This window comes from Ascaphus truei, chromosome 3 (genome assembly GCF_040206685.1).
Source record: "Ascaphus truei isolate aAscTru1 chromosome 3, aAscTru1.hap1, whole genome shotgun sequence".
Lineage (NCBI taxonomy): Eukaryota > Metazoa > Chordata > Amphibia > Anura > Ascaphidae > Ascaphus > Ascaphus truei.
Window position 1 is genome coordinate 331,987,875 of NC_134485.1, and position 21,940 is coordinate 332,009,814.

A 21,940-nucleotide genomic window follows, 5' to 3' on the forward strand; every position below is an offset into this window, starting at 1 on the left:
ACTGACTGTACAGTCAGAAAATGAACCACAGAGAAAAGAAAGAATTGCCGGCGCCAAATCAGTCCTTTAAATAATAATAACCAAACCGGCTCTTGAAAAGTCCCAAAAGTGTCCTTGAACAAACAGGCAGTGAAGGGGTCAATGAACGGCTCACACCAAATATTAGTGCAATATGTAAAAAAGAGAAGAAAACAAACAGATAATAGTGCAGTACGCCAAAAAAGTTGACATTAAAACATTAAAAACTCACACATGACAAACATAACACACCAAATGAAATATGTAAAAATAAAAGCAACTTTTATTACCCAGTATAACGAGATGGCCCCTAAAATAAAACAGATTATAAACAAATATTGGCCCATCTTGTTAAAAGATGATATATTGGTGGACATTCTCCCAGAAAAAAAACAAATTATATTCTCTAAGGCTAATAATTTAAAATCTAATTTAGCCCAGAGTGTTCCAGTTAAGCAACAGAAACAGAAACAGATAGGGGGTCCAAAAGGATTTTTCACTTGTGCGAAATGTGTGGCTTGCTCCTATAGTATGAATGCCAAACATTTTACATCCAATGTAACTTCTGGAAGCTATCCCATTAAGACATTTATTAATTGCCATTCCACCTTTGTAATATACTTGCTTCAATGCCCTTGTGGCTTGCAGTATATTGGCAGAACTGGGAGAACCTTCCAGAGACACATCTATGAGCATGTTTATAACATCAAGAAAGGATTGGTCACACATTGTGTCTCCCATCATTTTCTTTTGTGCCATAATAAAAATCCTAAAGGTTTGCGCTGCCAGGCCATTGAAGTGGTTCAGCCCAGTCTAAGAGGTGGGAGTAGATTAAGACAGGCAAGTATGCGTGAAGCATACTGGATTTACGAACTAAAAACACTATCCCCTAGAGGGCTGAACATAGACTTTGAATTAAAAGCTTTTTTATAATATGATATATTATGTTCATTTTCTGTCAGCCCCACTATTTATTATTTTAAGATTCAATTTTAAATGTTTTAATGTTTTTATGTGCTGTTTAATGTTGTGTAATGTATGTTTAGCAAGCTTTGATGTTGTCTAGCTCTGACCATGGCAATTGATGGGTTAAACTAACACTGTGTCATCTAATTAGCCAATTAGAACCACCCATGCATTGTATATAAACTGCTGGTTGTCAGGGCAAGTCACACCCCCTGAGGAAGTGCACGCATGTGCATGAAACGTAGTTGGGAGATTATTCTGTTTTTAGAGCTGTCTGTTTGGTTGTGAAGGATATTGGCAGCAGTTGTGTAGGCTGTGGGGGGAAAGGAGAGGAAGATGAGCAGCGATTTCGGTAACACTGCGGCATGTGACGTCACATCCACCTGGAAGTTCCGGTTTTCGTGCGACCCAACATCCATCCCCACACGAGGCAATCCCTAAATGAGCTCCAGTTATCATCAGAGAGGAGCACCTGAGCGATCTTCAGCTTCACTGCTTTTACCATCTACTGTCCTGTAAGTAGGGTTTCAATTTTACCCCTCTGGACATAAGTGCTGTATCCTCCTGAACCCAGTATTTCAATGTTAATAAATAGCTTTTTGTTAGGATTATAGTCTTGCTAGTGTCTGTCTGTCATTGTGCGTTATGTTTGTCATGTGTGAGTTTTAATGTTTTAATGTCAACTTTTTTGGCGTACTGCACTATTATCTGTTTGTTTTCTTCTCTTTTTTACATATTGCACTATTATTTGGTGTGAGCCGTTCGTTGACCCCTTCACTGCCTGTTTGTTCAAGGACACTTTTGGGACTTTTCAAGAGCCGGTTTGGTTATTATTATTTAAAGGACTGATTTGGCGCCGGCAATTCTTTCTTTTCTATATAATAACCTTATGTATATGAAATCAAACTGCAAATGTACAGACTAACAAAACATAACAAAACAAAAAAAGAGAAACGGGGAGGGGTGGGGGGAGGGGGGTGGATGACTGTCACAGCAGTCTCTTCCACTCCGTGGCCTAAACTGGACTCTGGATGTCCCGTATTTAACTGTAGGTTTCCTCGCGTTCTAACTGATCAAGGTTAAAGGAGAATGCATCTGCCTCAATCAATGCCAAATTGTGGATACCTCGACCCCGCGGATGTCTGTCTGGGCCAACCAAGGTGTCCAGACTTTTAGTTAATTTTCTCCTGTGTCATTAACGAAGCTTGTTAATTTTTCCATTTGACACACAAACCAAATTCTGTTCCGAATTTTTGGGATACTTGGAATTTCAGATTGTTTCCACAATGCTGCAATCTCGCATCTCGTAGCAGTTGCAAAATATGCAATCAGCTTGTTAGCTGCTTTAGAAATTCCCGGCAATGGCCTATTCAATAGGAACAACCATGGATCCGAGGGAATTTCGAGATCAAATATTCTCTGTACCCAATTTCTGATTTGCTCCCAGAGTGGGGTGATGCGAGGGCAAGACCACAGCATGTGTAAGAGATTTGCTGTTTCTCCACATTGTCGCGGGCACAATGGGGAGTAACCTGGTACAAATCTCGATAATTTGAGTGGGGTCAGATACCACCTCATCAGGACTTTATATGCGTTCTCCCTTAACGTTGTGCATAACGAGGACTTGGCGGCGGCCGTGACTATTTTTGTCCAGCTTTCCTCATCTATTTCCTCTCCTGGGTCCGTCTCCCATTTTCTCAAATATTTTAGTTTGGGACTATTCCCCTAGGCAGAACTGACCACCTCTCCCTACACCTGCGATATGAGTCCCTTCGTATCAGATTTAACAATACACAGCCTTTCGAATGAAGTCAGAAAACAGTAATCCCTAAAGGGGGCTACATACAGATGAAACAAGGTGTTATTGCACTCACTGACTGGTTATGATGGGATATTCTGTGCTATCACTGCCATTAAATCCTATGGAAAATCTGAGATGTTCTGCATTATAACAGGATATTGTTTGTGTGTGTGTGTGTGTCTCCTATAGCAGACTGAGGAGGAATGAGATAATGGGAATAGACTTTGGCTTGGGTGTACAGTACGTATGGGTTAGGCCTCATAAAGAGACCACCCTAGGATAAAGATGGTAGAATATGGAGGTGGGGAGGAAAACTTAAACTGCAAACAGAGAGAGGAGGAGCATGTTGGTATTTAAGGTGATTGGGGAGGGTCTTATGGCCACCCCACAATCACAGGCATTTCACCTTAGAAATATATGGCTATTTTTCAGTGGGAACTCAAAAGGAAGTGAGTTCCAGCACCATTGTGTTGAGTTACGGCACCTTCCGTGCAGGTCAGTGATTCCCTCCCCCCCTCTCCAAGAAAGGGGGGGGGGAGTTTTTTTTAAAAGAAGAATTAGGATAATCCCATAGCTGCAGTAGGTTACAGACTACTCTTGGTGCAAACGGGTTAAAGCAGAGGTTCTCAACTCCTGTCCTCAAAATCCCCCAACTGCTCAGGTTTTAAGGATATTCCAGCTTTGCCTGAGTCTCTGATTGAACTAGCTGTGTTGAAGCAGGGATATCCTGAAAACCTGACCTGTTGAGGGTCTTGAGTACTTGAGTTGAGCACCCCTGGGTTAAGGAGACGAGACACAAAACAAGCATGGGTAGGAGGAAAATGGAGAGAAGCAATGGGGAAAGGCAAACAGTACTTTGAGAAACAGCTAGAGCTCCTGCAGCTTTCTTATTTATCATTAGAGAGATGACCCTCACTTAGCCACACTGATTGTTCTAGCGCTCACTGCAGTGATATGTGGAGCCATAAGCAGGCACTTCATTGCAGAAATCACAGGGTGTTAGAGAGGTCAGGGAATCAGAAAAATGAGTACAGCACAAGCCAATCACCAAGCACTAAGCAGCACATCCTTTTATAAGTTACATTAGCTGCTGTTTTACTGTATGGTTAACCCTTCCCTCATATAGGGAATGCTAGGGATGTCTGCTGGCAATTCTGTGCTTTTAAAATGTTGCTGTTTTTTTGTGTGGCAAATAGGACATTTTGAGGGTTGGGTGATCATCAGATACCCACACTTTGTGTCTACAACCCCACTCTTTTTAGGGCGGGCAATTCAGTCACTGCCTGTCCCCTCTAGGTCGGGTTATTCCAGAAAGGATAAACATTTCTTGAAACGAAGTCGCAGGCGTACAGTATGTTTTAAAGTGAAATATAGAGTTCAATAACGTTAGATAAATTAGCACATTATGTAACAATGTAATGGGATTTTTCTGCACACGTCATCTAAACAAAGAAATGAATCATAGTAATGCAGACCATTTGATTTAAAATACAATCTTTTGTTAATCCATTCTCTTCCAGACTTTTCCACGTATCCTCATTATATCTACCTATCCCATACCATTAATGTCTATGTGCATTAACTACAGTACCTCTCCAATCCCTATGCATCCTCAACTCTCCACCATATCCCCGGTTCCCATTGTATTGCGGCCTTCTTTTGAATGACCTCCATACAGAGCAGGGAGTGCTGCAAGAGAGACGGGTAATTGTACAGAGTGGATGGAGCACTGTGAAAAGGGCAGGTAAATAGTGAGCATGGAGCACGGTGAAAAGGGCAGGTGAATAGTGAGCAGGGAGCACTGTGAAAAGGGCAGGTAAATAGTGAACAGGGAACACTGAAAAGGGTAGGTAAATAGTGAGCAGAGAGCACTGTGAAAAGGGCAGGTAAATAATGAGCAGGGAGCACTGTGAAAAGGGCAGGTAAATAGTGAGCAGGGAGCACTGTGAAAAGGGTAGGTAAATAGTGAGCACGGACCACTTTGAAAAGGGCAGGTAAATATTGAGCAGGGAGTACTGTGAAAAGGGCAGGTAAATAGTGAGCAGGGAGCACTGTGAAAAGGGCAGGTAAATAGTGAGCAGGGAGCACTGTGAAAAGGGCAGGTAAATAGTGAGCTGTAACGCTTGCGTTGCCCATGAGCAAGACAGGCCCCCGGTACTGAGGTGGGGAAGTAGTAAACCACGCACCCACAGCAGCGGAAGCGTGCCTGGCAGGCGGATTGTTAAACGTATCCGGGTCTGGGTTGGAGAGAGTGGGTTAGTGGATACTTGCCAAGGTCTTGGAATAGAGAGATCAGAATAGTCAAGTCCGTTAGCCGTGGTCTGGGGTTGGAGAGGTCAGAATTGTGGAAGTCCATATACCCGTGGTCTGGGGTTGGCGAGGTTAGAATCGTGAGGTCCATGTAGCCATGGTCTGGGTTGAAGATATCCGCATGGTCGAGGGTAAGCCAAGGGTTAATATACAGAGAGATTCCAAGGTTAAGCCAGGTCGGTACACGAAGGGTTAAACTGCAAGGTAAACACAAGACAAGGAGCAGGGCACAACGAACTTAAGAACTCAATGCTACAAGAGGTTATGCTCAGCAATGATTGGGGGTGAGAGCAGCGTACTTATGGGAAACAGGAACCAGTAGCAAGGGAGACGGAGCGGAGGCGCGGCCTCTGCGGAGGCAAGGATTGGCTGCAGGAGACAAGTGGGCTAATTGAATACTTGCCACGCAGCTGGGCAGCGGTGCACGTCGTCACGTGTGTGCGCCGCGCGCGAGAAAATTGCGGCGCGTCCGAGGGGGCGGAGCTAAGCTCCGTGGCACACTAGAAGAGCTGCGCGTGTGCGCGCACTCTAAGCAGAGCGGGGGTGCGCGCACGCGCTGGTGCCAGAGTGGAGGTCTGAGATAAGACAGGTAAGGAGGGAACACGTTGCAAGGGACGTGTTCCCCGATTCCTTACATGAGCACAGAGCACTTTGAAAAGGGCAGGTAAATAGTGAGCTCAGAGCACTTTGAAAAGGGCAGGTAAATAGTGAACACAGAGCACTGTGAAAAGGGCAGGTAAATAGTGTGCACAGAGCACTGTGAAAAGGGCAGGTAAATAGTGAGCACAGAGCACTGTGAAAAGGGCAGGTAAATAGTGAGCACAGAGCACTGTGAAAAGGGCAGGTACAGTAAATAGTAAGCACAGAGCACTGTGAAAAGGGCAGGTACTGTAAATAGTGAGCATAGAGCACTGAAAAGGGCAGGTAAACAAAGAGCAGGGGAACTGTGAAAAATGTAGGTAAATTGACAGCAAGGAGCACTGGGAGAAGTGCATGTTAATAGAGAGTAAGGATTACTGGGAAAAGTAGAGGGGGAGGGGAGAGCAGATACTGTTAGGCGGTACAGTGGTACTGTACTATCACACCTCGGGGTTTACTAGGTAAAGTAGGAGGGATAAAGTTGTAAAATTAACAGAGGGTTCTGGGTATGGACAGAATAAATTAGAAACAACGTTCAAGTCTTCACCAGATATATTTTGGGATGCTGGACCAAGAAAGGACATTTTAATAGAAAAGTGCTGATTTATTATCAGTAAAACTTTACTGGAGTCTTAAACATGTTAATGTTATAAAGTAGTAAGACTGATTAAAAATCAGAGAGACCTACATAAAATCAGTGAAAGTTGACATGTACAGTATGTGTAACCATCCTTGCCAGACTCTACAGGTGTGTATATCGTGTGGAATGATATACACGGCAGTGCTCAGACTCTCATACCAATTCAGGGTGCTGGGTTGGTGCAGGCAGGGCGTGGGTATGTAGATAGAATAAGGAAGGGTGCCAAGACCTTTTATAGTACAATAAAGAGCTTTATTCACAGCCGTTGATAAGGCTCATCATACAAGGACATACTTCACGTTAAACATATTTACTGGTGACAAGTCAAAGTTACTCTGTGCTTCTTCCCCTGGTAGCTGTCGTTCCTATGCTCAGGAGGTACATATGCTTGTTTCCTTTAGTATTGGTTAGATTGGCAATCTCCTGCATGGCGTCAATAATGCCCCATCTCAAGTGGACCTCAGTTGGGAATACACTCTGCTTTCTGGGATCAGTATTCCTTTGTTGTGTACTGCATACTTTGTCCATAAATATTGGATCAGGTGTTTACTAAGGACCTTCCGGTGGGGCTGATTTGATTATGCTCCGGAGCTACTACTCTGTGAACTCCTGCTAAGCACTTGCTCATCCATCTTCCCAAATGAGAACATTATTGGGTCATTACTATAGGTGCTAACTAAATAGGGCATGTTTCTTAACTGAAAATCATAAACAGAGAAAGGACACTCTTAAAATACATATCTATACACTTAAACATATTTACAGAATAGAAGAGACCAAATAAAGAGACACTGCATTTTTACCTATACCTCCTTCTTGAGATTGAAGTATATTGGGAGGAGGGGAGCATCATTCTTTTGTAGGTACTTCACCCCATACAGCTGGGGGCTGCACGAGATGGAGGCGCTGCACCAGTAAGTGAGATGGAGGCACAACCCCAGAAGCCTGTCCTGTTCATCCCCTATACCATCATGCAGAAGACTCAGGGCCCCCTGTTGCCAGCAGGTATGCACCACCCTAAGACATGTAGCCAGAGCAGTATATTCTCTAGGAGAACCTATGTGAGATTGGGGAGGGAGGGGGGGAATAAGGGTTACACATGTCTTACCTAAAGTTACTCCCATCCAGACCCTGAAATATATGTTTTTGCTGCATAGGGAGGTGAAGGGGAGAAAATCCATTATACAATACTGTACCTCGCTCTCTATCTTTCTTTCTCTGTCTCTGCAACGCCACCTTTAGGCTACGGCCCCGGTGTCGGCGCTGCATGCGTGCCTGCCAGGCTGACGGTGCGTGCAGCTGTGATCCCTGGGTGGCCATGACATCACCCGGCCGGTTCGCCCTCATTGGCTGAACCACTAGGGGTGTTTCCAGCTCTCCGTTGTCAGTTCTGAAAACATCGAAAGCAGGGAGTGTTGGAAGAAGAACAGGTAAATAGCAGGGAGTGCTGGGAGAGGAGCAGGAGAATGGGAAGTAAACAGGAAAAAGGTAACAAGACAGCAGGGTGTACTGTAAGGGGAACAGGAGGGCGAGCATGCAAGTATATAGAGAGCATGGAGTTCTGGGATAGAAGTAGGAGAACAGCAGGTAAATATAGAATGAGTAAAGAGTGCAGGGAAAGGATTAGGAATGAACCATCAAAGCAAAGAGTGCTGGAAGAGGTACAGGTAAATAGACAGAAAGCTGGGACTCTGGGGAAACATAGGGACACTTAACAGCGATGAGAAAACCAAGAGGGCAGGCAGCAAGTATCCATGACATGTAGAGCTGATTGAGGTGTAATGAGAAACAAGTACCCATGGGAGGGCAGCACAAGGCAACCATAAAAAGCAGATATAGATCTGCCCCAGTGCCTCTGATCTCCTGTCAGCAAACAGACCTGACATGAGTGTGCCTCTTGTCCCCCGGGAGCCCCGTTTCTGATGGAAACAACAATCTCTTCTCGTACACACTGGCTCCCTCTGTAATTGGAACCAAAAGCATTTTTATATTTCTTTTCCGTAATGTAATTCTGGGGAGTGAAACACATTGAGAAGCAATTGGAAGTAAAGACTTATTTTTATACACAGTACAGGTACAGCGTGGGCAGGAAAACTGCAAGCTCAAACACACTTAACTGCCAAACCCAACTCCCTTTCTTTATAATAAAGATACAGCATACACAGTGGAAATACACTAAACATACACACATTTCTTTCAAAGCCTTAATTTGTTTATATGTACAGTATAATGCAGGTGGCACAAATGCATGATTTCCCTAATATCACTTTAACTCTTATTACATTACTCTATGCTACTCTGTCTGTATAGATCTGACTCCTGTTATTGCTCAATTAACTTGAAAACACACAAAGGATCATATTAACTAAGATGCAAAGAGCATCCCATTCATCTGAGTTTCAGTTAACACCATTAGTTTACATGTTGTGTATAGGTTGACATATAGATACTACCATCTGATATGTCTCTACTCTCTACCAATATACTAGTCAATCAGTTCCAGTTGGGTTAATGCCCGTAGGCTACCTGTTGAGTATGTAACCCCTCTTTACTTTCCCTGAGGCCCCCACCTTAGTGTATATAAGCAGTCTAGGTTTTACTCTCTACATTAAGACAGTGTGAACCCATGTACTGGACATGTGTTCCAAAAGTCAGATAATCGGACATGACACCGGCTCTTTAAACATGACAAATGTGTTTTATATTCATTTCATATTATCACAGACAGACATTAAGCATGATCCACATTCGGAGGATCATGTACATAGAATGACTGTGTATTTAAACATTGCACAGTCATGTACCAATGTCTCTCCATGTTTACCATGACCACGTGTCAGAAGGGGGATGGTGTGTTGGTGCCGGCATAATATAGGAGCTCTTACCTCTGAGTGTATCCATGTCAGGCCTGTTCTTCAAAAAGTCTTCGGTACCCTTGGTTATTATTGGAGATCCCCGCTTTATTTACTCACTGCACCTGTTAACTGATTGGTAGGGCTCGTCCTGAGTTCTGACAAACAGTCTCCGTTCTTTCTCTCTGTGGGAATAATATTCCTTGTGTCTTTTCTTGCTCCTTGCTGCACCGCTGGGCATCCATGCAGGAAGTGAAAGGCAGGAATCCGGCGCCACTGCGCATGACAGAATGTAGAAACTCCCTGATGATCTTCAATAAACTTTATTGCACAATACACATAGGGCTACACCACGATCTCCCCCTCTACGCGTTTCACCCTCTCAGATAGGGCTGACTCCCAGTCTCTCCAAGCCTGTCCGGAGAACACTCGGGCACCACCTCGGACTGACTCTACATGCTGTTGCAGCCCCATCTAAAGATTCCTACCCTCTTAGCCCCATCCTCTTCCACAGGCTTTTCTATTGGCTGCTTCTCTGTCTATCATGAATCACGTGTTAATGTCACACGGAGAGGAATCCCCCCGGGGGCAGTGTGTGTGTGTGTGTGTGTGTGTGTAGCATACACCACACAGAGGGTTACAAGAATATTATATAAGTTAGCATAAAGAGACCATGATCGAAACAGTCCCTAATTTCTCTACTAGTATATCAGTCAATCAGTTCCAATTGGGTTAACACCCTTAGGTTATCTGTCAGGGATCTTATATATAGGTTGGCATAAAGCTACTATCATCTAACCCAGGGGTCCGCAAATGTAGGGGAGGTTTTTGGGGGTGTGTTGCACTTAAAGAGGCCCCGTGCTCTTCCCCAAAGCATTTAAATTAAATGCCGGGGGACGGCGCAAGGCCTCTGTAAGTTTTCTTACCTTGACTAAGACGGCTTCTGTGACCCCGCGGCGTCATTTGACGCTTGAGACAAGGTAGGCGGGGCGCGAGCAGTGGGGGAGAGCAGGCAGGGGGGCACAGGGCAAAAAGTTTGCGCACCCCTGATCTAACCTGTTTCTAGTCTCTTGTAGGCAATCGGTTTCAGTTGTGTTGACACCCTTAGTTTATTTATTGGACAAATATGGAGTACAAAGGAGAAATGTCAGTGATCCTCATCCACAAGACAAGAGACAAAAAGGACCCCAACAACTACCGAATAGTCAATCTACTTAGACTAAGGCCCTGCTCCCTCCGTCAGCGCTCCCGCACTGCAGACAGGCGGTGCGCTGACATACACAGACCGCGATATGCTGTCTGTAGGGAGCGGGAGCCGGAGCGGGAGGTGGGCGGGAGTGGGAGGCTTGAGCGGGAGGGGGGGCGTGGCTTGAGCGGAGGGACCTGCTACTCTCCCCCCCATCCCCCTCCACGGCTCAGGCTGTCATACACACACGCAGGCACTCTCTCACACGCAGGCACTCTCTCTCACACACACACGCAGGCAGGCACTCATACACATACATACATACACACACACACGCATACATACACACACACACGCATACATACACACACACGCATACACACACACACACACACAGAAACAGACGCTCCACACTCCTCCCCGCTCCCCGAAGCCTCTCCTCCTCCCGAAGCCTCCCCTCCTTATTTGCTCACAGCCACACCACGTGACGCGTCGAAGCTAGGGATCACAATTCTCTTGTATCCCATAGCGGCTGACGCGTCACAGCGTGTAGTGAGCAGTGCAGCCAGGGGGGACCGGGACCGGCTCGGGAGGATTCCCCTGCTGGTGGGGAAAACCCGTGCAGCCGCCCGCGCCGCCGGGCGCAGCGGGTCCCAGGCCTTAGAAGAGTTTAACAAAGATACGCCCTATTCAGCAGCAACAGACCATGGACTTTTCCAAGCCTAGAGAACAAGTGGCATTTAGCTATGGATATAATACAATGACCAACATCCAAGTTGAACATTAAGTGATGTGATTTAAGTAATGAATATGATCTACCACTCATATTAGAATTCGTAGATTACGAAAAAGCATTTGATTCTGAGAGTGTTGAAGACGCGTACATTGATATTACTGTATAAGGAACATTTATGAGAATGCCACATCAACCATGAGATTACATGAAGATACAAGCAAGATAAGTATCACCAAGGGAGTTTGACGGGGATACACCATGTCACCAAAGCTTTTCATAGCAACACTTGAAGAATTGTTCAAGACATTGAATTGGGAGGAAAAAAAGATTCAAAATCAATGGTGAATCCTTGTCATCTACGATGTGGAGATTTTTTCCACAAGTCCAGAAGACCTCCAGCATCAAATGCAAAAACTTGTCGAAGCAAATAAGAAAGTGACCCTCCATATGAACCTCAGCAAGACCAAAGGCCCCCATGCCTCATTTTCTCTCCCCCTTCCTCATTCTCTCTCCCTCTCTTATTCTCTCTCCCCCTCTCTTATTCTCTCTCCTCCCTTCACTCATTCCCTCTCCCTCTCTCGCCCCCTGCCTCATTTCTCCCCCCATTCCCTCATTTTCTCCCTCCCCTCATTCTCTCCCCTTACCCTAATTCTCTCCCACCTCAGTCTCCCTCTCTAATTCTTTCCTCCTCCCTCTTATTCACTCTCTACCTACCTAATTCTCTCCCCCTCCCCCATTCTCTTTCCCTCTGCCTCATTCTTCCCCCCCCCCCCTGCCTCCTTCATTCTCCACCCTGCCTCATTCTGTCTTTCTTGGGCATTTGTCTACCCATTTTTATAATAAATTGTTCATTTTGTATGGTAACTCACTAGGGTATGTGCGTGTGCTTTTTCCTTTTGTTATATAGTTATTTGTGTGTGTGTGTGTATATGTATATGTATGTATAATATATATATATATATATATATATATATATATATATATATATATATATATATATATATCAACAAAAAGATGAGCGCACAATCCTATAAACCTTAAAAATGATTACAATTTAATAAATGAATATCAGACATAGTGACCATGAACATATATGGAAAACTCGATTGAAATATAAATAAAGGAAGTTGGTGAATGCTGTGTCCAATTGGAATAGAGGAATAACCTTGAGGGTTAATAAGTCTGTATATATAGCGTGTGTGTCCTGAAGAGATTGAGGTTGAAATAGAAACCATTCAGACATTTTAAAAAGATTTTAAGGATGAAGAGGGTTTCTCCTCATTTGATGACACTACGAATGCCAGGGTAGTAGAATTTGAAATCGAACTAGCAGGCAGAAAAGATGGTAAGACGAATAGAGATAAGGAGGATTATTCAACCAATAGGGTGGACTCCTGGAGACCATTTTGACCCAATAATTCAAAGGGTATATCTGGTTCCAAAAATAATAAAACAAGGGGATATGGTGGGAACCCACCTGGGCGTGTTGGGTCTGTTCCATCTAGGCCAGATGATACTACATCCAGGATAACTTTGGAGAATCGTTTATCTGTTCTGGAGGATGAAGGTGCTAGTTGTTGGAGTGCCTCTCACTGCGAACAGTTATAACAGGTTTCCCGTTCTCCTAAACGACTAGGTACAAAACCCAAACAAGTTCGTAAGATGGATTCACATAAGAAGGATGGTGATTATCATCCTTTTTTAGAGAAGGGTCTGAAGGGCAAATCACTGAAGGAACAACCCCAGGCTTATTATTCAGAATCAAGCTTGTCCTGCTCCCCTCCCCCACGTCGACTTAAAAAGAAGGGGAGAAAATGTGAAAGACGAAATAGGGCAGGGAGAGAAGTGCAAAAAAAGAAAGCAGCAAGATCGAGGAGATTGATTGTGCCTGAACCTATTGACATTTTCAATCTTTCCGTTCATATATTCTCACCTGACCAAATTAATATGTTAAATAGTGATTTGTCCTTTTGCCTCAATATGAATTCAGATTCATTTGAATTGTTTGTTGATTTAAACCGTTTTATTCGAAAACTCCCATTAAAGAGGTACTGTATTTTCTTTTGAAAAATGACGAAAATAAAGGTAAGCCTATAATTGATGTTAAAGAACATACTCATTTTGAAGATTTTACTGCTTTATAGTCAGAATCAAATGAATATTTGTCCACTCAACATCTGATGGACTCTTGTACTGACATAGTTCCTGTCACATTGGCTAGTGGTGAAAATTGCCCCATTGTCCAATCACCCTTTAGATCTCAGTCTCTCTTTTTCCTGTATCAACATAAGGGAAATCATATTGATACCTTTTACACTTTGGTAATCATGATTTTCAACAATTACGTAAAGATCAGTCTAGTAAGCCCTTTAAGAGAAATATTTCTTGTGGGAAAGAATTAGCAATGAGGGAATTGCATGAAAAAGAAGATATTGTAATAAGACAAGGTGACAAGGGAGGAGGGATTGTTTTACAAGACAGAGTGGACTGTTAGTGAAGCAGTCTGCCTCCTGTCAGATGCAATGTCTTATATTAGAATTAAATCTGATCCCACCAAGCAATATCAGGCAGATCTGCAATCTGTATTGAAAGAAGCCCAATCCAAATGCATAATCACTGATAAAGAATATAAGTTTCTTTTTATTGCACACCCCTGGGTGCCTATTTTTTATCATTTACCCAAGGTGCACAAATCCCTTATTAATCCCCCAGGCAGACCTATTGTTTCTGGGACGGACTCGGTGACATCGAACTTGTCCCAGTATATAGATTTTTTATCTAGACCCATGTTACATCTTTGCGATCACATATTCGGGACAGTCTGCATGTCATCGAGTCCGTCTCTAAGATCAAGTGGCGACCATCATATCTGTGGGCCACCTGTGACGTCCAGTCACTCTACACCTGTATTAATCATAACATAGGTCTGTCTGCGGTGAAACACTTTTTAGTTGGTGATAGTGGTATGTCTACACACAGAAAAGGGAGCTCCCGCAGAGCTGAGGTGTGAACAGGGTGAGGTTCTAACTAGGTAGGTAAGATTATGTGTACAAGAGAAAAAGGAAACCTAGTGTATAAGCACTCAATCACAACATTATGTATAATGATAATATTAAAATTCTTTTATTGTCATCAATGAATAAAATATTGGGGTTTAGAATCAAAACACAAATCAAACAGCACGTGACTGTAATCTAGATAACGTAGCTGTGACAGCTATGCAGATAGAACATCTGGGAGATTCTTGACGAATATTCAGAATCCCGTGCTGTAAGTGAACAGCTTATAATATAGTTAAGGGACCAGTGTAAAACCGCTGTATTAATACTGTCTCATACAGCCTATGATTGTTGATATAGTAATCGATGTGGCTAGTGTATCAGCTACAAAACCAAGGCTTGGATAACAACTACAGATCAAGGCTAACCTGCTGTAATCCAATGGTAAATGCAGATATACCTAAAGGTGAAGGGAGATACACAATAAGTGGGTGTATAGTGTCCACAGGGCAAGGAGCATAATAACTCTGCGAACACACCTCCGGTACACCATCAGCAGGAAGTGTTAATCCACTGCTGACGAGAGCGGGTAGCAGAGACAGTACATAGCATATAGAGATAGTATATACATATACAGAAAGGCAATAATATGAGAAGGATGATATCCTGTATGCAGAGTGTATCAATTACCTGTTGCATGTAGACAACAGCAACACAGTAGCCCCGTATGGACGAGCGGCTGTGTTCTGAGGTAACTGGGGATGTAATCCCAGTCACCCGACAGTGACAGCTGGTAGATCCATGGCATTTTCCCAGAGTCAGTACATGTGAGGCTTGTCCTGTCAGGAGTTCAGTGTTCCATTTCTTCTGGAGTAATTTCTGAATGTGGGATTAAGTTGGAGTCACCTACGGGTCACCTACGGGTCACCTACTGTATACCATCAGTATCCTAGGAGGACATTTCAGGACACACACGCTATCTACAGTATACAGACTTATTAACCCTCATGGTTATTCCTCTATTCCAATTGGACACAGCATTCACCAACTTCCTTTTATTATATTTCAATCGAGTTTTCCATATATGTTCACGGTCACTCTGTCTGATATTCATTTATTAAATTGTATTCATTTTTAAGGTTTATAGCATTGTGCGCTCATCTTTTTGTTGCTATTCTCATGTGTTTTGGGGATTGGTTAGTCCTTGATGAGCTGCCGTTTCCTATTGCCTTATTTTATTTATTCCCCACTCCTGCCTTAGCCCCATCTACACTAGATGTAACATTAGTTATTGTGCACCCATTAATATATTGTATATTCTATTGTGCGCTGGTTTAAAAAATATATATATGTTAAAATCATATATATATATAAAATCAGATCTAGAACATTACAAATGTTAAATAAAAAGCAGCAGAAAACATGAGAAATCAATGCCAGGGAATGGTAAAAGGATATGGAGTAGATGGAGCAGGAAAATTCTTGAGCTCTGAGCTGCTTCTGGAGAAATTAACAAGTTCCTGGAATGTTCTAAAAAGACAAAAATCAAAAGTGGAGGTAGACATGTTTGGAACCGGAATCCCAAGATGCAGGTGGGAGAGCAGGATGGTAGATCACCAGCGGAGTCTGGAGTCCAAATGACCTCAGCCAAGGTAAATAGATGAATCAGTGAGAGAACACTAGTGTTCACCACAGGACACTGGTGTACGCCGTGGAGGGAATCCTCAACTCTGTGTTCAGTCTGCGTGACGAGGGAGGGGCAAGCCACAGCATGTCGTGCTGACGTGGCTAGAGGAGCAAGTCCAATTGAAGAAACCCTATGCGTTTCGTCAAAGTGGTAGCAACTTCCTCAGGGGTTTAACGTCGTAGCGGGGCAAAAGTCCATGTACATGCACTTTGCACACATGTCCCTAATAAATGATCATAGTAATTAGGTAAAAAATTCAATCAACTACTTTATAGTAAAAAAAATCTATAAAACTTAAAATGAAACAAAGGGAAGAATACTCAGCATATTATACACCTAAAATTAGAAGGAAATTCTGAAAGATTATTTATATAAAAATTAAATATACAGTATGTTACTGAGAGAGATTGTATGGAAAATAAGGAGTGAAATACCTTGATCTACAGTATGGTGTGAGTTCATAGGCTGAATATTCTAATTAGAAAAGAAATGAACGCCCACAAAAAGCACAGTGATATGAATTGGTGTTTAGAATGGATAAACCCCAATTTAAAATAGACAAATGTGCGCCTGCATAGAATACAATGATGTGTGGCAGTGCTTAGAATGAATAAAAAATCTAATAGATTTTAAAGAAGTGTGTAATTACACAAATATGGACTGTACTGTATACCGTACTATAACTTAAATTTGATTAAGTGAATACTGTGTATGGTGAATCATATGTATATATATATATATATATATATATATATATGTGTATACAGTGGCGAGAAAAAGTTTGTGAACCCCAATGTTGTTACGGAAATGCCGTAGTTTTTCCATGTTAACCTTTTTGAATCAAAACCAGTCTTTTCTTAAATTTCCAATAGGGTCTATATTAACCAATTCCATTTATTCTGAAACAAAATTATGTATGAATTAGACAAACAAACAATGAGTAATGAAGAGTCAGTGTATGTGCAAAAGTAAGTGAAACTCTGGTTTTATCAGCAAAATTAAAGGGGATTATTTATTTTAATTATTTATAAAATGTTTCACCCGGAAGTAATACATTGAGAGTTACCTCTCGTTTTCAAGTATGAGCTTTCAAATTGGAATCAGGTAGACCTTCAGGTGGGAGATTAACCTATATTAAGATCAGAAACTTTGTGAGTTTGGTCTTCGCCATTCAGGTGTGTGGAAACACGACATGCCATGATCAAAATAAATCTCTGAGGAGCAGTTATTGATGCTCATCAGTTTAGAAAGGGTTACAAAACCATTTCTTCGAAGGATTTGGGGCTCAACCAATACAATGTCAGAGTCTACAAATTGAGAAAGTTCATGACCACAGTCACTTTAACCAGGGGCGGCCCTTCTACTAAAATCTCTCCAAGAACAAACAGGCAAATTATCCAGGATGTCACAAAGAAGAATGACTAAACTATCAGAAAGAGACTGAACAAGAATGGTGTTCATGGAAGGATGGCCAGGAGGAAAGCATTGCTCTCTAAAAGAATATTGCTGCCCATCTACATTTTTCCAAAGAGCACAAAGATGATCCACAAGACTTCTGTAACAATGTTCTCTGGACACATGAATCAAAAGTAAAAATTTTTACCTCAATGTGAAACGACATGTTTGGCGAAAACCGAATACTGCGTTCAAACAGAAGAAACTCATCCCAACTGTCAAGCATTGTGGTGGGAGTGTTATGATTTGGGGCTGTTACGCCGGTGCTGCCCGCAGACCAGACCTGTCCCCTGAGCTGAAGGGGGAAGTGGTAATACACGCACCCGCAGCAAAGGGAGCGTGTCCGGAATGTGGTATAAAGTGTTGCCAGGCCAGGTGTAGTAAGGTAGACAATACTTGCCGGTACCGGTTGTAGAGATAGAGTGTGAATGCCTTGCTGAGGTCAGGGAGTGGAGAGCGGAGATAGGTCGTAGTCCAAGCCGTGTTCAAGGGGATACCAGAGTGAGCGTTGTCCAAGGAGTGCCGAGATCGAGAGCCAGAGGGGGTAGTCATACAAGCCACGTCAGAACCTGTGAATACACTGAGAGAATCCAGAAGTACTTCCATACAGAGACTATGTTGAGCAAAGACTGAGAGCAGAGAGGAGCTAGATAAAGCAGGAAGGTCCAATTAGGAATGGAGGCGGGACAGGAAGAGCTACAGGGAGACACTGCAGATTGGTGCAGGCATAACAGGTCAGGTGAGTCTTGTTGGTAACCTGAGTATGCTCGTGTGGTGTGCGGGGGCGGAGCCTGAGGTCCGGGGGACGGGAAGAAGAGTGTGCAGAATGAGCACGCTCCGTAACACGTGTACGCGCGTGGACCGAGCCAGTGGATGGTGCAGGTGTGCGTGCCCGGCGCTGAGCAGAGGAATCGCCGAGGGGAGTGATCCCGCGACGGCGGCAGGGGTGGGGAGCCGCAGAGGTCGGTAAGGCAGGATTGTTTTGTGTGTCCAGGGACTCCCTGAGGGGAGAGAGTGCTCTGTGTGGGGAGCGCGGAGGACGCCGATTCCTGACAGTACCTCCCACTTCAGGAACGGCCTCAGGACGGTCCATGAACGGTTTCTCTGGAAACTTTTTCCTGAAGGACTTAAGAAGGGCCGGGGCATGAATGTCCTTTGAAAGGTACCCAGGATCTCTCTTCAGGGCCAAAGCCCTTTCACTGCACCAAGAACTGGAGCTGGCCCCAGGAAAGGCGAGAATCCAAAAGAGAGTGCACTTCATATTCCTCGTTATTTTGGACAGTAATGGGGTCCGGTTTACGAGTCTGATCCGGAAAGAAGTGACTGGAGATGAATGGTTTTAAGAGGGACACATGAAAGACATTGGGAATCTTCATACTGGGTGGTAGTTGGAGCCGGTATGCCACGGGATTGATTTGTTCACAAATAGGGAAGGGACCCAGGAACTTAGGTGCCAGTTTAGGAGATGGTACCTTGAGGTGGATATTCTTAGAGGAGAGCCATACCAAATCCCCTGGTTTGTAACTGGGCACCGAACAACGACGACGATCAGCCTGTAGTTTCGATCTGCGGGAGGAGTCGAGAAGGGTAGACTGAATCCTGGACCATGCGGTTTGGAGGGAAGAAATGCGTTCATCTACGGCTGGTACTCCAGAAGGGATGTTGGGGATGGGAAGACAGGGATGGTGGAACCCATAATTTATAAAGAAGGGCGACTCCCGGGTGGCCTCGTTTTTGGCAGAATTGACGGCATACTCTGCCCAAGAAAGGAGTTGAGCCCAATCATCCTGGAAATCGGATATGAAACATCTCAGGTACTTCTCCAGGGATTGATTGATTCTCTCCATTTGTCCATTGGACTGAGGATGATAGGCAGAAGAGAAAGATGAAGAGATGCCCAATCTCTTCGTGAAAACTCTCCAAAATTTGGATACGAACTGAGAACCTCTGTCAGAAACAATGGACGAAGGGATCCCATGAATCCGTAAAGATATCAGCAAGGGCGGGGGAGGTGGGTAATCCTTTAAGTGGAATAAAAGGGGACATCTTCGAGAACCTGTCCACGACCACCAAGATTGTGTTCATTCCTCTGGACCTGGGCAACTCCACGATGAAGTCCATCGAAATGTGGGACCAGGGGCGGTCGGGAACTGGAAGAGGTAACAGAAAACCCTGAGGCTTTTGACGGAGAGTCTTGCTTTGAGCGCACGTGGGGCAGGCGCGGGTAAACTCCAGAATATCTTGAGACATCCTTGGCCACCAGAAAATCCGCCGAATGAGATCAGTAGTCTTCTTAAAACCTGGATGACCTGCAGATTTAGAGGAGTGACCCCAAGACAGGACCTCTGGAACAAATTTGGAAGGTACGAAGAGTTTGTTGTCGGGAACGACCAAGTCCTTGGGAATGCGTCTCTGGGAGTGCAAAATCTTGTCAAGATTCTTGAAAGAAGACGTGGCGAGAATCCTCTCTTGTGGAAGGATAGTCTCCAAAGGTTCCTCTGGTCTCTCTTCAGAAGAATGTATCCGGGAGAGTGCGTCTGCCTTTACGTTCTTAGTCCCGGGGATATAGACAAGATAGGGGGAGCATGGGATTAGAAAGATGCGCAATACAAATGCAGATAATATACAGCTGACAACGTCTTGGTGTGGTGGACAAGGGGCAAAACTCATAAAATAATAATATACTTACACGGCCTTGTGTAAGTAAATATAAGGATTGGTATCTTTTTTGGCTCTCCCAAGGTAAGCGCAGGTAAGTCAATATATATACATACTCACACGGCCCAGTGTGAGTAGTGGTGGAGGGTAGGTATCTTTGGAGTTAATTTAACCATCCAAGAGTTTCATAGACCGGACATGGGAGATTGCCCTCAAGTGCAACTTTAACAGGAACTCGCTTCCCGGTTGCTTGTAGTCAAGCAATCTCTCTCCATGGTACCGCGGTGAAGGGGGACAATTGCTTTTTTGGTGAGCGCAGTGAGGGGTGCAACAATGGTAGAAAAACTCCGTATAAATTTACGATAGTAATTAGCGAACCCTAAAAAACGTTGTATGGCCTTGTGAGGATTGGGTCTTGGCCATTCAGTGACTGCTTGAAGTTTACCGGAGTCCATCATAAACCCCTCATCGGAAATGATGTACCCCAGGAACGGAGTAGAGGTCTGATGAAAGGTGCACTTCTCCAGTTTGCCGAACCAGATGCTCCATGGATCCGCAGTAGAAACACAATCCCCCGGCGTGGCGGAACTGCCGTATCGGTGTGCGGATGCGTTGTACCCCCAATTGCATTGGCTCTGGCAAATCAAGTGCAGGACGAAGAGGTGTGGTAGCACTTGGGGGAGCAGGAGTGCTGCTGGGAGTACTGGAGAACGGAATTTGAAAGTTATGGAAGCGAGTGCGCTGACGCTCTGATACGTTGATCCATTCGGACGGCCAAATCAATGAGGACCTCTAATTGATCCGGCCTGGATTGGCGAGAGAGTTCATCCTTGATGGGATCTGCCAGAGGGTGTATTCGTACAAGCCGTGTCAGAACCTGTGAAAACACTGAGAGAATCCAGAAGTACTTCCATACAGAGACTATGTCGAGCAAAGACTGTGAGCAGAGAGGAGCTAGATAAAGCAGGAAGGTCCAATTAGGAACGGAGGCGGGACAGGAAGAGCTACAGGGAGACCCTGCAGATTGGTGCAGGCATAACAGGCCAGGTGAATCTTGTTGGTAACCTGAGTATGCGCGTGTGGTGTGCGGGGGCGGTGCCTAAGGTCCGGGGGACGGGAAGAAGAGTGTGCAGAATGAGCGCACTCCGTAACACGTGTACGCACCAGTGGATAGTGCAGTTGCGTGCGGGAGGGCGTGGGCGCGCCCGGAGCTGAGCAGAGGAATCGCTGAGGGTAGTGATCCCACGACGGCGGCAGGGGTGGGGAGCCACAGAGGTCGGTAAGGCAGGATTGTTTTGTGTGTCCAGGGACTCCCTGAGGGGAGAGAGTGCTCTGTGTGGGGAGCGCGGAGAACGCCGATTCCTGACAGGGGCTTGCCATCAGTGACACAACCATAAATTCTGCATTGTATCAGAAGATGGTAGAGGAGAATATCAGGCCATCTGTCCGTAAGCTGATGCGAAAGTGGGTAATGCAACAAGACAATGATTCTACACATACAAGCAAATCTACAAAAGAATTGCTGCAGAAGAAGAAATTCCACTTTTTAGAATGGCCTAGTCAAAGCCGGACCTAAACCCCATCGCAATGTCGTGGCAAGACTTGAAGCGAGCTGTCCATATAAGGAAGCCCTCAAATGTCACTGTGCTGAAGCAGTTTTGTAAGGAGGAATGGGCCAAAATTCCTCAAAACCGATGTGAGAGACTGACCAGCAGTTACAGGAAACACTTAGTTGAAGTCATTGCTGCTCAAAGAGGATAACACCAGGTACTGAATCTAAAGGTTCAAATACTTTTTCACACATGGATATTCAATGTTGAATCATTTGTGGATAAATAAAATGTTGAAAAAGTATCATATTTTTGTGTCATTTGTTTGACCAGGTTATCTTTATCTACTGTGCCAACGAGTATTCTAAAACAAATCTGGGGCAATCACCAACAAGACCCAGGTACATGCTGGGTACATATGGAAAATAGCTGAAGCGCTCAAA